Source organism: Phodopus roborovskii, unplaced genomic scaffold (assembly GCF_943737965.1).
Source record: "Phodopus roborovskii unplaced genomic scaffold, PHOROB, whole genome shotgun sequence".
NCBI classification, from domain to species: Eukaryota; Metazoa; Chordata; class Mammalia; order Rodentia; family Cricetidae; genus Phodopus; species Phodopus roborovskii.
In genome coordinates this window covers 59,323,428-59,337,304 of record NW_026126480.1, presented here as the reverse complement: position 1 = coordinate 59,337,304, position 13,877 = coordinate 59,323,428, and the positions used below count along the sequence as shown (strand labels likewise).

Here is a 13,877-nt window from a genome sequence, read left to right as displayed (position 1 = left end):
AATGCAAGACTCAGTCTTAGTAAACAGGTCCATCAATCCACAAAACATCCAGCAGATTCTATAGCAACAGTAGCAAAATACATGCAAGAAAATAAAATGTAAAAAAGAAACTATGCCATGGCTACACATTTTTAAATGGTGTAAATAATTAAGCCACATATACATTTTGAAAAGCAAAACCAAGATATGTGGTTAGTAACAAAGTTCTGATTTTTTCTAAGATGAGTATTACTAAAGTCTCCCTGTACAACAGAAACATTTCCTCTGGAACTTCACAGACAATGCCTTCAACGATGATGTCATTAGGTGAATTTTCTAATGGCGTCATTAGGTAGATACATTGAATAAAAGACAAAGTTTCAAGCAGAGTGTATCCCCTGTATGACTTCTGCTGCTTCACAAGTGAGGGAGGATTAGAGAAACAAATCCTTTCAGAATATCCAGTCACAAAGAGGACCTTAGTAAGTGCTGACACGTTGACATAAGATTCCTATGGCATTGTGCACCCTAAGCATCTATCAGTGAAAGACTGGAGAAATGTTTTAACTAATTGACTTTTTTTTTAATGATAGGGGAATCAGGAACCTAAGTGCCCACAGGATTTTCATTTAAGTGTTATGTGTGTTCCTCAAATAAAGGAGTTAAAGTTGACCCAATTTTGAGGTAATTTTAAAGGAAAAACATGAGCAATTGATTGTTTATGGAATCCTCATTTGAGAGAAAATGTGTTGTTTTGTCCCTCTGTCTTCTCATCTTTATTATGCTGTCTTTTTCACTTGATTCCATTGCCTCCAATGTTCCCTCTCTCTCCACCTCTACTCCTGAAGTGAAAGTTGGTCATAGCCTCAGCAGTCTGAATTATACTAAAAATTCCTGAGATACAATTTGCTTAGGGGAATGCAGATATTCTTATTGAGACTGATCTTTCTCTAATGGCTCTCAATTCTGTTTTTATATTTTATATCATATACCAATAGTATAAAGTCTTTGAAATACATATCAGAGACTCTGGCTAAAGTTCTCTTTTCCCTAATCCATACTCTGATTCTGACCAAATAAGCAACTTTCTCTTTTCACTGCTGTAGTGATGAGCACTGATCTGAGCCACCTCTGATGTTGTGTGAAGCTTTAATGGCCAGTTCTTCTGACCATTAAACATTCTGATCGTTAAACATCCCTGAACATCTACTGCTGGCCCTCAGTCTGCCAGGGCCCTGTGAGTCCACAATGAAATCTGGGTTTCCAGTTTGCTGAAGAGCAGTATTTATGATGGCCTGATTCTTCCTTCTGGAAGGTTGGGTGATGACAATTAAATAGTCAGGCTACTTAACTAATGGTGTAAGCTTTCTGTTCCCCATCCAGATGCCAATGAGCCAAAGCAATTCCCAGACTTGATCTGGTAGAGTGGTGTGAGTCACAAATCTTCTGCATATTGTTAAGGTCTGGAGATCAGTGAACACTGATTAAACAAAGATAGATTTTAGACAAAACTATTGCAATGCCAAAGAAAGTTTGAGCTCAACTCCAGATACAACAGGGATGGGTGGATGTTTACAACAATGAGCCAATGAGAGTGAGAGGGTTAGTGAAAATTAGAGATAAAACTAAAAGTGTATGTGGGGAGCAGGATGAGTTTCATTCAACTGGCTAAAATGAATTCTTGCTACAGACAGGCCTAGCACTCAGATACACAAATTTTGATATTAGAGAAGAGAGATAAAGGATTTGATTGGGCACCAAGGGTGGGAGAATCTCATTAAACAGACTAAGCACGTTGCTTGTGGTAACTCGGTTTGGGAAGAAAGGACAGGAAGGCCAAGTTTGGGGAGCTGGTGAGGAAGGCTCAAAGGAGCCTAACTCAAATCTGGTCAAGGAGAATTTACTTGAATTTAAATGCCAGAAACTATGCAAGTGTAGGCAAGTCATGCACAGACCTGAGCTTCAAAGAAAATTATAACCACTCTGAAGATCCTACCGACTTTCAAGTGAAAAATGAAGATGAAATTGCACGGTGAAATGTGCCGAATGCCCTCCATATGAAGAAATTTTCCCTCACGCAGGCAGAGGACAAATCATAGGTAAATGTCCACAACATGGGAACTTCTCCCTACCCAGAATAAAGGCTAAGACTATGATGGTTCTCCCTGCAAACCAAGGAACCATCAGGATAAGGAATTTCAAATCAAAAAATTGAAGAAGAGTCTGGTGTAGTTTTCCTATGTAGTCATGACGATGTGAGTACTTTAAAAACCCTAATAACAAACACTGTATAACAAATGATGTTTCAACCTCACGCTGCCATACTCCAAACCCTCTAATGTATCTTCTCCACAGGTATATGTGACAGAAGTTTATCCCGGTCATGGGCCAGATAAACCACACTAATGTGAAAAGAATTCGTCTTCCTGGCTCTTACTGGCTTCCGAGAACTGGAGTTCTTTTTGTTTGTGGTCTTCTTTCTAGTGTATATAACAACTGTGCTGGGAAACACCCTCATTGTTGTTACCATCACCTCTGGAGTCCCGCCTCCACACTCCTATGTACTTCCTCTTGAGGAACAATCCATTCTAGATATTATTTTTCATCTATCACAGTCCCCAAGTTCCTGGTGGGTCTTTTTGTCAGAGGAGGAAAACCATCTTACAATGGTTGTTTGACACAGATCTTTTTCTTCCACTTTGCTGGTGGGGCAGATATTTTCTTCCTCTCTGTAATGGCCTATGACAGATACCTTGCAATTGCTAAACCCCTGCACTATGTAACCATAATGAGGAGAGAGGTAGGCATGGGTGGCCTTGGTGGTGGCCTCCTGGGTGGGTGGGGGTTTGCATCAATTGTTCAGATAATTCTAATGCTTCCACTCCCCCTTCTGTGGCCCCAACACCTTGGATGCCTTTTACTGTGATGTACTCCCAGGTGGTGAAGCTGGCCTGTACTGATACCTTTGCTCTTGAATCCTTCTCATGATCTCCAACAATGGGCTGGTGACCCTGCTGTGGTTCCTCTTGCTCCTAGGCTCCTACACCATCATTCTGGTTATGCTCAGATCCCATTCTGGGGAGGGACGGTACAAAGGTCTCTCTACCTGCACCTCCCACATCATGGTGGTAACCCTTCATTTCGTGCCCTGTGTTTACATCTATTGCCCACCCTTCTTTACTCTGCCCATGGACACGGCCATATCCATCAATAACACTGTCATCACCCCCTATGCTAAACCCCATGATCTACACTCTCCAGGAATCAAGAGATGAAGTCAGCCATGAAGGAGACTACAGAGAAGGCTGGGGCCTTCTAGAGAGCAATAAGCTGGGGTAAGCCATCTGGTGGAGTCCAGAAGTCTAAGGCTAATTTAGTTCTCTGCATCTGCTAGTCTAAGAATAAGAGAATTGGTTCTATAAATCTGTGATATTGATGTCACCATATGCCTTCTAAGATATAAACATGCAAATCCATTAGAGGGAATATGAAAATAAAATGAAGAGATGGAGCCAAGACAATGTATACTTTCTGACTTGTATACAGGTGAGACATCCAGGAGAAAAAAATTGGAAATCAATCCCACAAGGGCCACTATGCTGTCATCTGTTACTCTCATGCCAATCCTTACCTTGCTTCACCACCTCTGATGCAGAATAGCACTACTGTCCCCAACATTAAGAGAGGGTAATGAAGTATAGTTAATGGTGTGAGGGTGGTAGTTATAAAAGTCAGCATTGCTGCAAATTTGGATTCATGTTCCCCATTAGCTATCCATACATTCCTAAATATGTGTGTGTATATATTGGTCAATTACTAAAATGGTGTACATAATGAATACAGCACTATAAATGCTTTCATCAATTAGTGAAAAGAGTAAAGGAATTATTTAAATTGGGTTAGAGAGAGAGAGAGAGAGAGAGAGAGAGAGAGAGAGTAAATGCATGCAAAAATCTATATCTAAAACCAGGCAGTGGTGGTTCATGCCTTTAATACTAGCAAGAGGCAGAGTCAGGTAAACCTATGAGTTCAAGACCAGCCTTGTCTACAGGGTGGAGTTCTAGGACAAAAAAAGCCATGACTACATAGAAACCCTGTCAAATAAAATAAAAGCAACACTATGTCTAACCCAGCTGTTTCCTAATTTTCATTCCCTTCAACTGATTTGTCCACTGAAATTATTCTTGGGTTTACATGTGTAGTTTGTAGGCATACATTTAGCAAATCAATAATGTTATTTCATATCAACCTCAACTTCCCTTTTCTCTCTATCTGTTCTATGTGTCTCTCTGTCTGTGTGTGTGTGTGTGTGTGTGCGTGTGTGTCAGAGGACAACCTATAGGTCATTCCTCAAGAGCCATACACTTTATTTATTGAGACAAGGGTCCCTCACTAGCCTGGAGTTCACCTACTCATTGCTAAAGGCTTCTGAATCAGTAAGCCACAGAGATCATCATCTACCCATCATTAGAATTACAAGTCTGTACCTCCACCTCACCAAACTTTTTCACATGTATTCTGAAGATCAAGCTTAAATCCACATGCTTAAAGGCAAACATCTTACTGACTGAGCCATCTACCAATCCCTTCTAGGACTTTTAAAAGTGAAATAAAATTGTACCTTTTGTCTAAGTATTAGTAGACTGTCCTACACAGTTTGAAACAAGACCAAAAACTACCGAAGAAATATCTTCCCTTATCAAGGCCTATTTTAACAACAATATTGAATTTAAAAAAAGTGCTGGTATAGTGTCATTTACAAAGACTATTGCTATATCTTGAGGTAGACTGTGAGTCCCAATTTTTGAGAAACCACCATATTGGCTTCAAAGAGTCTGTACAAAGTTTGCACTCCCACCAGCAATGGAGGAGTATTGCCCTACTCCACATCCTCTCCAACATAAGCTATCATCAGTGTTCTTGACGTTACGCCAAATATTCTGACAGGTGTAAGATGGAATCTCAGAGTTGTTTTGATTTGCATTTCCCAGATGACCAAGGATGTTGAGGCATTTCCCTTAAGTGTAACTTTCAGCCATTTGAGTTTCTTCTCTATTGAGAATCCTCTGTTTAGATCTGTACCCCATTTTTGATTGGATTATTTGGTATTTTGATATCTAGTTTCTTGAATTCTTTATATGGTTTTGGAGATCATCCTTCTGTCCAATATGGTATTGAATATGAATTCAAATTTACCTTTACCCACAGGAAGGATTTCAACTGTGGATAGGTAAAGACAATCTTTCTCCTTCAGTGCTTTCCTCAAATTCTCCCCTTCTGTCTCCCCACAATCATTCAAACTCAAGCTCATGAATGAAGCACATTGAACTACTTTTTCTTCAAAGTACCAAATTATTACAGTTCATAATATTTAGTCAGGAAGGCTCTAATAGATAATGCCCATCTGTGGGCCTCCCTGACTTCTGTAAGGCAAAGCTACTTGCAACCAAGACTTATGATCACAGGGACACTGCTTCTTTAGCCTTTCTTTTGTTATTTATTATATTTTTATATATAATATTCATTATTTTTATTATTTATTATTTTTAACATATACATATACTATTGCATATATATATATACATATACAGAACTTTGATAATATCATACACACATTATTCTCTCTTCCCTCCTATTCCCACAAACTCCTTCTTCTCAAGACACCTCCTCCTACCTTCATGCCTTCTTTTTTATGACCTACTAAGTCTAATTAGGATTGTTTATATGAGTAGCAGGTGGGGGTTACTTCATTTGAGCAAGACAAACTTACTAGTGGCAATAACAATGAGAATGTGACCTCCCCATAGTCCAGCAAATATATTCCAGGATGAAATGGTCACAGTCCCTGTCTTAAGCAGGTCTTCTAGATAACCACAGTACTGTGAGTTCAATGGGTGATACAGCCAAGTCACATCCAGAAAACAGCATTCCACAGCATTCTCTCCCATCTTCCAGCTTCTTATATTCTGTCACCTTTTCTCTGGTATTCCCTGAGCCCTGAAGTGGGTGTTATTGAGGGGAAGTCTTGTTTGCGGCTGAGAACTCAGCCATCACAGGGACGCTGATTCATCCTCGTCTTTTCTTAAATTCCTATCCCTTAATGAACTTCATTAAACATTTTTTTTGATGACCCCTACAAAGAAATTTCCTACCAAAGATTTATTATATATCTTTTCATATACCAATATTCACTGAAGAGCCACACATTACTGAAATAACTAGCATTGGATTTGCCTCCCCTAAAATCAGTTGTCCCTTTGTCCCCATGAGGAATGAGTGGTCCTATGACATTAGATGCTCCCATAGACCAATGTTCCTCAAAAAAAGTCAAAGAATAAGAGAATGCATACCTTTGAGCCTTCTACAGTTCTTGAAGAATTTGAAAAGACAGATTCCCGGATTAGCATTAACTGTCAACTTGTTAAAACTTAGAAATATCTTGGAAGAGAATCTCAATTGGAAACTATCTAAAACAAACTGACCTGTGTACATGTCTATTGGAGATGGTCTTGATTGTTAATTGATGTAGGTGAGTCCAGTCCACTGTGGGTAATGCCATTCCCTAGGCAGGTTGTCCTGAACTCTATAAGAAAATTATAAGATATCTATAAGATAAGCCTGTCAGCCAGCAAACAGCATATTCCAGGGCTACAGCTTATTTGGCTGTGAAGTACATTCCTTTATTGGAGGTACCGTTATATGGAATAACAAGTAGGCCTGTTATTAATGTTCTACCTTGATTCCCCTCAATGATGGGCAATGACCTGGAATTGCTAGCTGAGTAAACCCTTTCCTCCATTAATATGCTTTTGGTTGGGGTGTTTTATAACAGCAACAAAAATGAAACTAGGACAGCCATATGGAAACTTACTACTTCATAAGCCAATTAAAAATATGTTAATTTGAAAATGGAGAAGAGAAATATCATACGTGGATAGATAATGATGCTTCTGGAAGCTGTGTTATATAAAAAATCAGTAACAGGTGGTAACCTCCTAGAAGCTGTTTCTCCAGGAAGACCCCCCAAAATAAACAGTACATATTTCTTACTATTCTTTATAGCCCACCAGAACAAGATGATAATATTCTATTACTAAAGATACCATATACCTTTATTGCAAGATAAAGAGAAACCATGCTGGAATTGACATGTAAATTTCCTCCCCACTGTTCTAGTTTATTATTGTTGTTGTTGTTGTGTTGTTTTGTTTTGTTTTCTATTTTACATACAAATCCCAGTTCCCTCTCCCTCCCTCCCTCCCATGCCCACCACCATCCTCCCATCCCATCTGCCGCTGCACCTCCCCCCACAGGAGGGTGATGCCACACAGGAGGGGGAATCAACAAAATCTGTAAGTCATTTGGAGTAGGGACTAGGCCCTCCCTCGCCTCTAGGTTAGTAATGGAGTTCCCCTCCCATGGGGAATGTGCTCCCAAAGTTCTATTGTGTACCAGGGATACATCCTGGTTCCACTGTCAGAGGTCCCTTAGACTGCCCAGGCCTTCTAACTGAGACCCACATTCAGAGGTTCTGAGTCGGTCCAATACTGGTTTCCCAGCTATTAGTCTGGGGGTCTCACTGTCTAGTTTTCATATTGCCAAACATGTGCTACACAGGCTGTCAAGAGGTAAAAGTCATCAACTGCCTGACTCAGCTTTGAACTTTATGAACTAAGTGACAAGACCCACCAGGAAAGATGGCCCCACTGGTACAATATAATGGCACTGACTACCATGGGGGATCACCAACTTTTTCTCTGGGTGGATTTAATCCCCGGTCAACAAGAAAGAATTCATGTCTGGTACTATAAATCTTGTGCGACAACCCATGGCTTTGTGAGGCTGGAGTACCATAACCTTATGGGAAGAATTTTCTTCTGGTGTTCAGCTAAATTGATGTGGTACCAAGCTGCCTTAAGTATATCATAGCCAGCCATAGAGAAGTTTCTTTGGCCATGAATCAAGCTAAATTCAGAGACTTATGCCTACTCAAGATGCTGAGAACACGTGACAGTTAAGTGTTCTGCCCCGAAATAGAACATTTATACCATCTTCCCTCTCAAAAGCTCATAGGACATCTGGACAAAGAAGAGAGAAAGCATAAACACCAAAAGACCTAGAGAAAGGCTCTGAAATACTATCTCCTTAGTATGACACAGCCATTCCAATCATGACCCTATAGGAGCTACCGTGCACTAGGCCTACCCAAAACTGGAACTTATAAACAATCATGTATTGAGGCAGGGTTCATGGGACTTGATCTTAACTATTGGCTACTGATGGATTCTATAGAGGGCATTTTTTGTCTTCAGTTGCATATCCAACAGTGGGGTAATTCCACACTCATGGTCACAAAGCCCTAGTTAAACCCAGAGAGTCACAATACAAAACAAAAACATGCTGTTATGGTGAGAAAGAGTCCCAGTAGAAAGAAAGGGCAGTTGACAAGGATGGGAAGGAGACCAGAGAGGGGTGGGTGTGAGGGAGTAATCATGCACTATACACAGGTATGAAATTATCAAAGGAACAAACAATAAAAAATAATTTGGAGAGCAAAATATGTGGACACATTTATATGCATGCACATGAGTGATTTGCAAGTAATTATTTAGAAACTCTCTAATAACTCCCACTGGGACCATGGTACTCAGAAGAATGTCCATCCTATTTTAATGCTCACATCCAAATTCCCTTTGCTAATTTTCATACTAAATTTGGGGATTCATAAAATAGTTTTTATGAGAAGGACAGTTTGGGATAGAAAGAAAGTCACAATGATGTGACTCCCAAAACTTACCCTTCCAACATGAAGGCTAAAGAGATGGCATTGAAGCAGGTCATAGATAATCTTCATAAGGCCTTCACCTAAACTTCATCTGCACTGAAGCCTAGCCACCCAGGCCTTAATGATAAGTGCTTATGACTGGACACTGAAGAATTTAGGGTAAGGACACTCAACTATTGGAGTGTGAAATACTAAAGGATGTGCAGAATAATGACTGTGAACTTTGTGGCTAAGACATTGAAGGAATAGTGAAGGTTTAACAGCTATAAATAGAAACACCGTGTTAAGTATTAGGAAATCAGGGATTCCCTTCAAGAGAAGGAACAACAGACATGGACTCAGCACAGCAAAAGAAAACAAAGGTTTTACTAGAAAGAAAATCACAAAGAAGGAATACGTTTTGTTCCAATTTAGGCCTTATGATGATCCTTGAGTATCATGAAACCTTTCTCTATAAAATAATTGCCTCCTTTTAAAACCCTATATTCTCTTTTAAAACTGTGTCCATTTCAGGGGCAGATTCATATGCATTCTTTTCCCCTTGGCTGACTACGTAAACAGCAATATTCCCAAACACCCAGATCTAGCACCCAAATCTTTTTCTGCTTGATCAAATTCCCTCAAGTTTGTGCAAACAAAAAGAACAAATTGGCTCAAAGAGAAGTTTTATAGTGAGGTGCTTTCCATTTTGTGAATGTCTTTGTATCCAACCCTTCGTTGGTAAGCAAGAAGATGATGCTTTCAGAACAAAGAAAAAGCCAAGTTAATTGAGAGCCTATTACATGCTAGAGACATTACAAACATATTTATTCTTTATGTGGCTTCATGAAGTAAGGGTTATACTGTCTCAGCTTACAAAGAAAACTGGAGGAACCTAAAGGATTTGTTCGAGGTAAGAACAAAAAGGAGAAAGAGACAGAATTCCAAGCAAGTGATGTCCCATTCTTAAGCCTTCGACATGGTCCTGTAGTTAATACAACCAAGAATCCAAGTATAACATGGTTTCCTCAAGGTGAAAGAACTACTTTGTAATCTGCATCAGAGAAAAACATCTCTATCTTAGCATCTTTGAGGCCAGGGCAGAAAGATAAGCAAAATAGTGTCTTAGGGTCTGGACTAGTAGCTCAGTGGTAGAGTTATTGCCTTGAATACTTTAGGACTTAGGTTCAATGCTGATAGATAAGACAGGTGAATTCAAGTTCTTTATTTACATTATTTTTCAAAGTCATTGTTTTCCAAATCTTGCCCAAGCAAAATAGCTGGACATTGAACTATATCTCTGAAGCTGCCAAGTAATTAAGTCAAATTCAGATGCTAAACATAAATATATCTCCCTCCTCTGAGTAGACATTTATCCTTTTGTCACCATCATAAGTTTTCTCAGACATTATTGAGGAATTCAAAATAAAGACTGACTTCACAACTCACTTGCTAGGTGACTTTCTACCTGTCACTTAAGTCTATAAGAAATAGTATCTTCCTATAATTAATCTTTAAGCTAGAACATATTGCTCAGTCTCGACCGACCTGGAGAAAAAAATACAATGAAGTGAAATTCCCCTTAGTTGAATATCCTCTCATTATGTCCACCTGCGGTAAGGTGAAAGCCAGAAATTATAAATCCCAAGTTATTCACATTAGTTGATATTTCTTTCCTTGGAAGGGCAAAGAAAAGAAATTCTCCTTGCCAATGTCTACATCATCCTGGTAATGTTATTTTGGGGAAGAGAAAGGAGCAGGGGTTTGTAAAAGAGGGGGAAGCTGTTCTTCAGACACATCTACTTTCACTGCAGCAGAGCAGTGTGCCAGGGGTTTGAGTAAGAAGCTCCAGTCCTGCCAGACAAAGAAGGTGTCTGATTTTAAAGGTTTCCTTTTTAATATTTTACTTCCTTTTTATTATTATTATTATTATTATTACATGTATATGTTGAGTCTGTCTGTGTTCACATGAGTGCAGAATCCAGAACAGGACATCAGATCTCCTACAGCTGAGGTCACTGTTGTAATCTGTCTGTCATGGGCACTGGGAACTGAACTTGGGTCCTCTACAAGGGCAGCAAATGCTCTTAATCTCCAAGACATCTCTCCAAACTCTGACCTTAAAGGTTTCTGCAGGATGGGAAGGTCCTGAAAATGAGGGATCAGGTCTACTTAATATGTGACCTGTGCTATAGGACCAGATAAGCTAACAGGCCATGTGTAACTTAGGACACATGACTGGGGTCGCTCTCTGAATATGGGAGTGAGGCTTGGTTAATGTGTGACCCAAGTAACTTGACAGCAATCAGGCTTCCTCTGACCCTGGAGTGGCAGGGAACATGGTGTACATCTGCCTTGCTCAGAGCCCAATCTGCTTAGGGCCTGGTTGAGCCTATATTTCCCTCCCTTTTTTCATGTACATGTGTCTAGACCTTAGCCACTTTCTTTACTAATAAATTCATCCCTACTACCATTCTTTATCACCTTTTTATTGTTGTTGCTCAAACCTCATCATTTATTGCCAGAATATGAGAATCCATGAAATGAAATTTGAAACTTAAATGGTATCATTTGTGTGACACAGCATGCATGAAGTGAAAGAATTCCATTTCCATTGTGAAAGAATTGGCAATTCCATTGTGATGGGGGAGAAGAAAACAAAAGAGTGATGAAATTCACCCCTGGAAATGGCTGGGGGAAAGTCAGTTAAGAGGTTCTTACATGAATTATTTTTAGATTTGTGTGTCCTGAGATTGATAGGAGATGGGAGGTAGTAGAAAGACCCAGGAATGAGGAGCTAAGAGAAACTTTGTCTTATTTCTACCCTGCCATTGGCTTTCTATATGATCTTGAAGATTTTATTTTCTTTTATTGTGCTCAATTTTGTATCATTAAAGTGAGATAATAATCTACCTCAGATATATACCTTGAACCTCAGAATGATGCTAAGAAACATTATATTTGAGCATGTGTCAGGTTGTAAAACAATAATATCTGTCCATGTGAATCCCTATTGTGACAATTTATTTTAGTGACTTTAAGATGGATGGATGGATGGATGGGATGAATAAGTGACAGATAGATAGATAGATAGATAGATAGATAGATAGATAGATAGATAGATAGATGATACCACATACATAAGAGTACACACATGCCACTGCTGCCAGGATATAGAGGTCAGAGAACAACTTGTAGAAGTTTGTTCTCTCCTTCCATCATGTAGGTTCTGGGAAATGAACTCGGTCTTCAGACTTGGCAGGAATGTGCCTTACATGGTAAGCCATGTCACCAAGACCTGTGTGTCTTTTAAACTATAGAAAAAGAAATGTTGTAAAAATGAGATTATATGCATTTACAGAGCTGGAGTCTAGAACCTGTTCTGTGTGCCCATATTGAAGGCTCTCTTGTTAAAGATTCTAAAAGCAAGTTTTAACAGAATACACAAAAACCCACCAATTTCGATATGAAAACAAATTGATCTAAACTACAACTTGTACTAACAATAGAGCTGAGGCAGGTAGAATCAAGTGCTTTTCCCAGAGTGAGTTCCCTGAAGAACATGCTATGGTGACAAATTACATAGTTATGCATATTCTATCTCATCAGGACGCAAACCTTACTTCATGGTTTTAATAACACTGGCATTTCCTCCAACGGTGTATGTACACAGAAGAAATGTCATTCAATGGCACTGAGAAACCATACCAAGGTGACTGAATTTATTTTTTGTGGCCTTACCCAATCTCAAGAACTGAGCTTACTCTTATTTTTCTTTTTATTTATGGTTTATATAACAACAGTGTTAGCAAATGTTACCATTATGGTCACTGTAACCTCGGATTCCCCGCCTACACACCCCAATGTATTTCCTGCTTCGCAACCTCTCTGTCTTAGACATCTGTTTCTCCTCCATCACTGTTCCAAAAGTCCCTAGTGGACCTTCTTTCAATAAGAAAGACCATCTCCTTCAACGGCTGCTTCACTCAGATTTTTTCTTCCACCTGCTTGGTGGGGCAGACATCTTTTCTCTCTCTGTGATGGCATTTGATCGTTACATGGCAATCTTCAAGCCCCTGCACTATGTGACCATCATGAGTAAGGGGCGGTGCACCACCCTCATCATGGCCTCCTGGGTGGGGGGCTTTGTTCACTCCATTGTGCAGATTTATCTCTTACTCCCACTTCCTTTCTGTGGACCCAATGTTGTTGATGGTTTCTACTGTGATGTCCCACAGATTCTCAAACTCGCCTGCACTGACACCTTTAATCTTGAACTCCTGATGATCTCAAACAATGGCCTGATCACTACACTATGGTTTGTTCTTCTCCTTATATCCTATACAGTCATCTTGACAATGCTGAGGTCACATACAGGGGAGGGGAAGAGAAAAAGCCATTTCTACCCCCGCACCTCCCACATCACTGTGGTCACTCTACACTTTGTGCCCTGCATCTATGTCTATGCCCCGACCATTCACTGCCCCCCCTCCCCATGGACAGAGTTGTCTCAGTCACCCTAAATAGTGTTGTTCCTGTTCTGAACCCAATTATCTACACCCTGAGGAACCAGGAGATGAAGTCAGCCATGAAGAGACTCAAGAAAAGACTCGTACTTTCTGAAGTAGAATAGAATGACTGGTTGTGGGAAAGGTAAACATAAAATTGAGTCCTTTTTTTTAACATTGGTACTTGGCTATGCACAATCAACTATAGTAATGTTGTATGTATTGGAAAGATCTGACTCATAAAATTGTTTGTAAGCACAGACATCAGTAGAATATTAAACAAGAAAGAAACTGGCAGAAAACAAGAACTAAACATGAAGTATAATAGAAGTGCTGAGGTGTCCCATCAATTGTCTTATGGTCACAGTTTGATTTGAGGCATAAGGGTTAACAAGGTCATCTTTTCACAAAACTGCAGGTCTCCAGCACTTATGTCTCCATTTGCTGGCAGTTACTCTATGACTCTATGAGCTAAACACTGTTCGAATGTTTAGCCTTCCTTTTTAAGTCAACACACACTTGTAATAAATGGTTTTTAAAGATTTTCTACCATCACTCACTTCCTATGACTCTGAAAATTGACTGTGAGTTTGACCTGCAGTCTGCCTTTTAGTAAAACCTTGACG

General features: G+C 39.6%; 2 pseudogenes; both read left to right on the top strand.

The window, feature by feature from the left end:
• Positions 1 to 293: 293 nt before the first annotated feature.
• Positions 294 to 3,308, top strand: LOC127227847 (olfactory receptor 4D6-like; annotated as a pseudogene).
• Positions 3,309 to 12,431: 9,123 nt separating this feature from the next.
• Positions 12,432 to 13,376, top strand: LOC127228897 (olfactory receptor 4D11-like; annotated as a pseudogene).
• Positions 13,377 to 13,877: the final 501 nt, after the last annotated feature.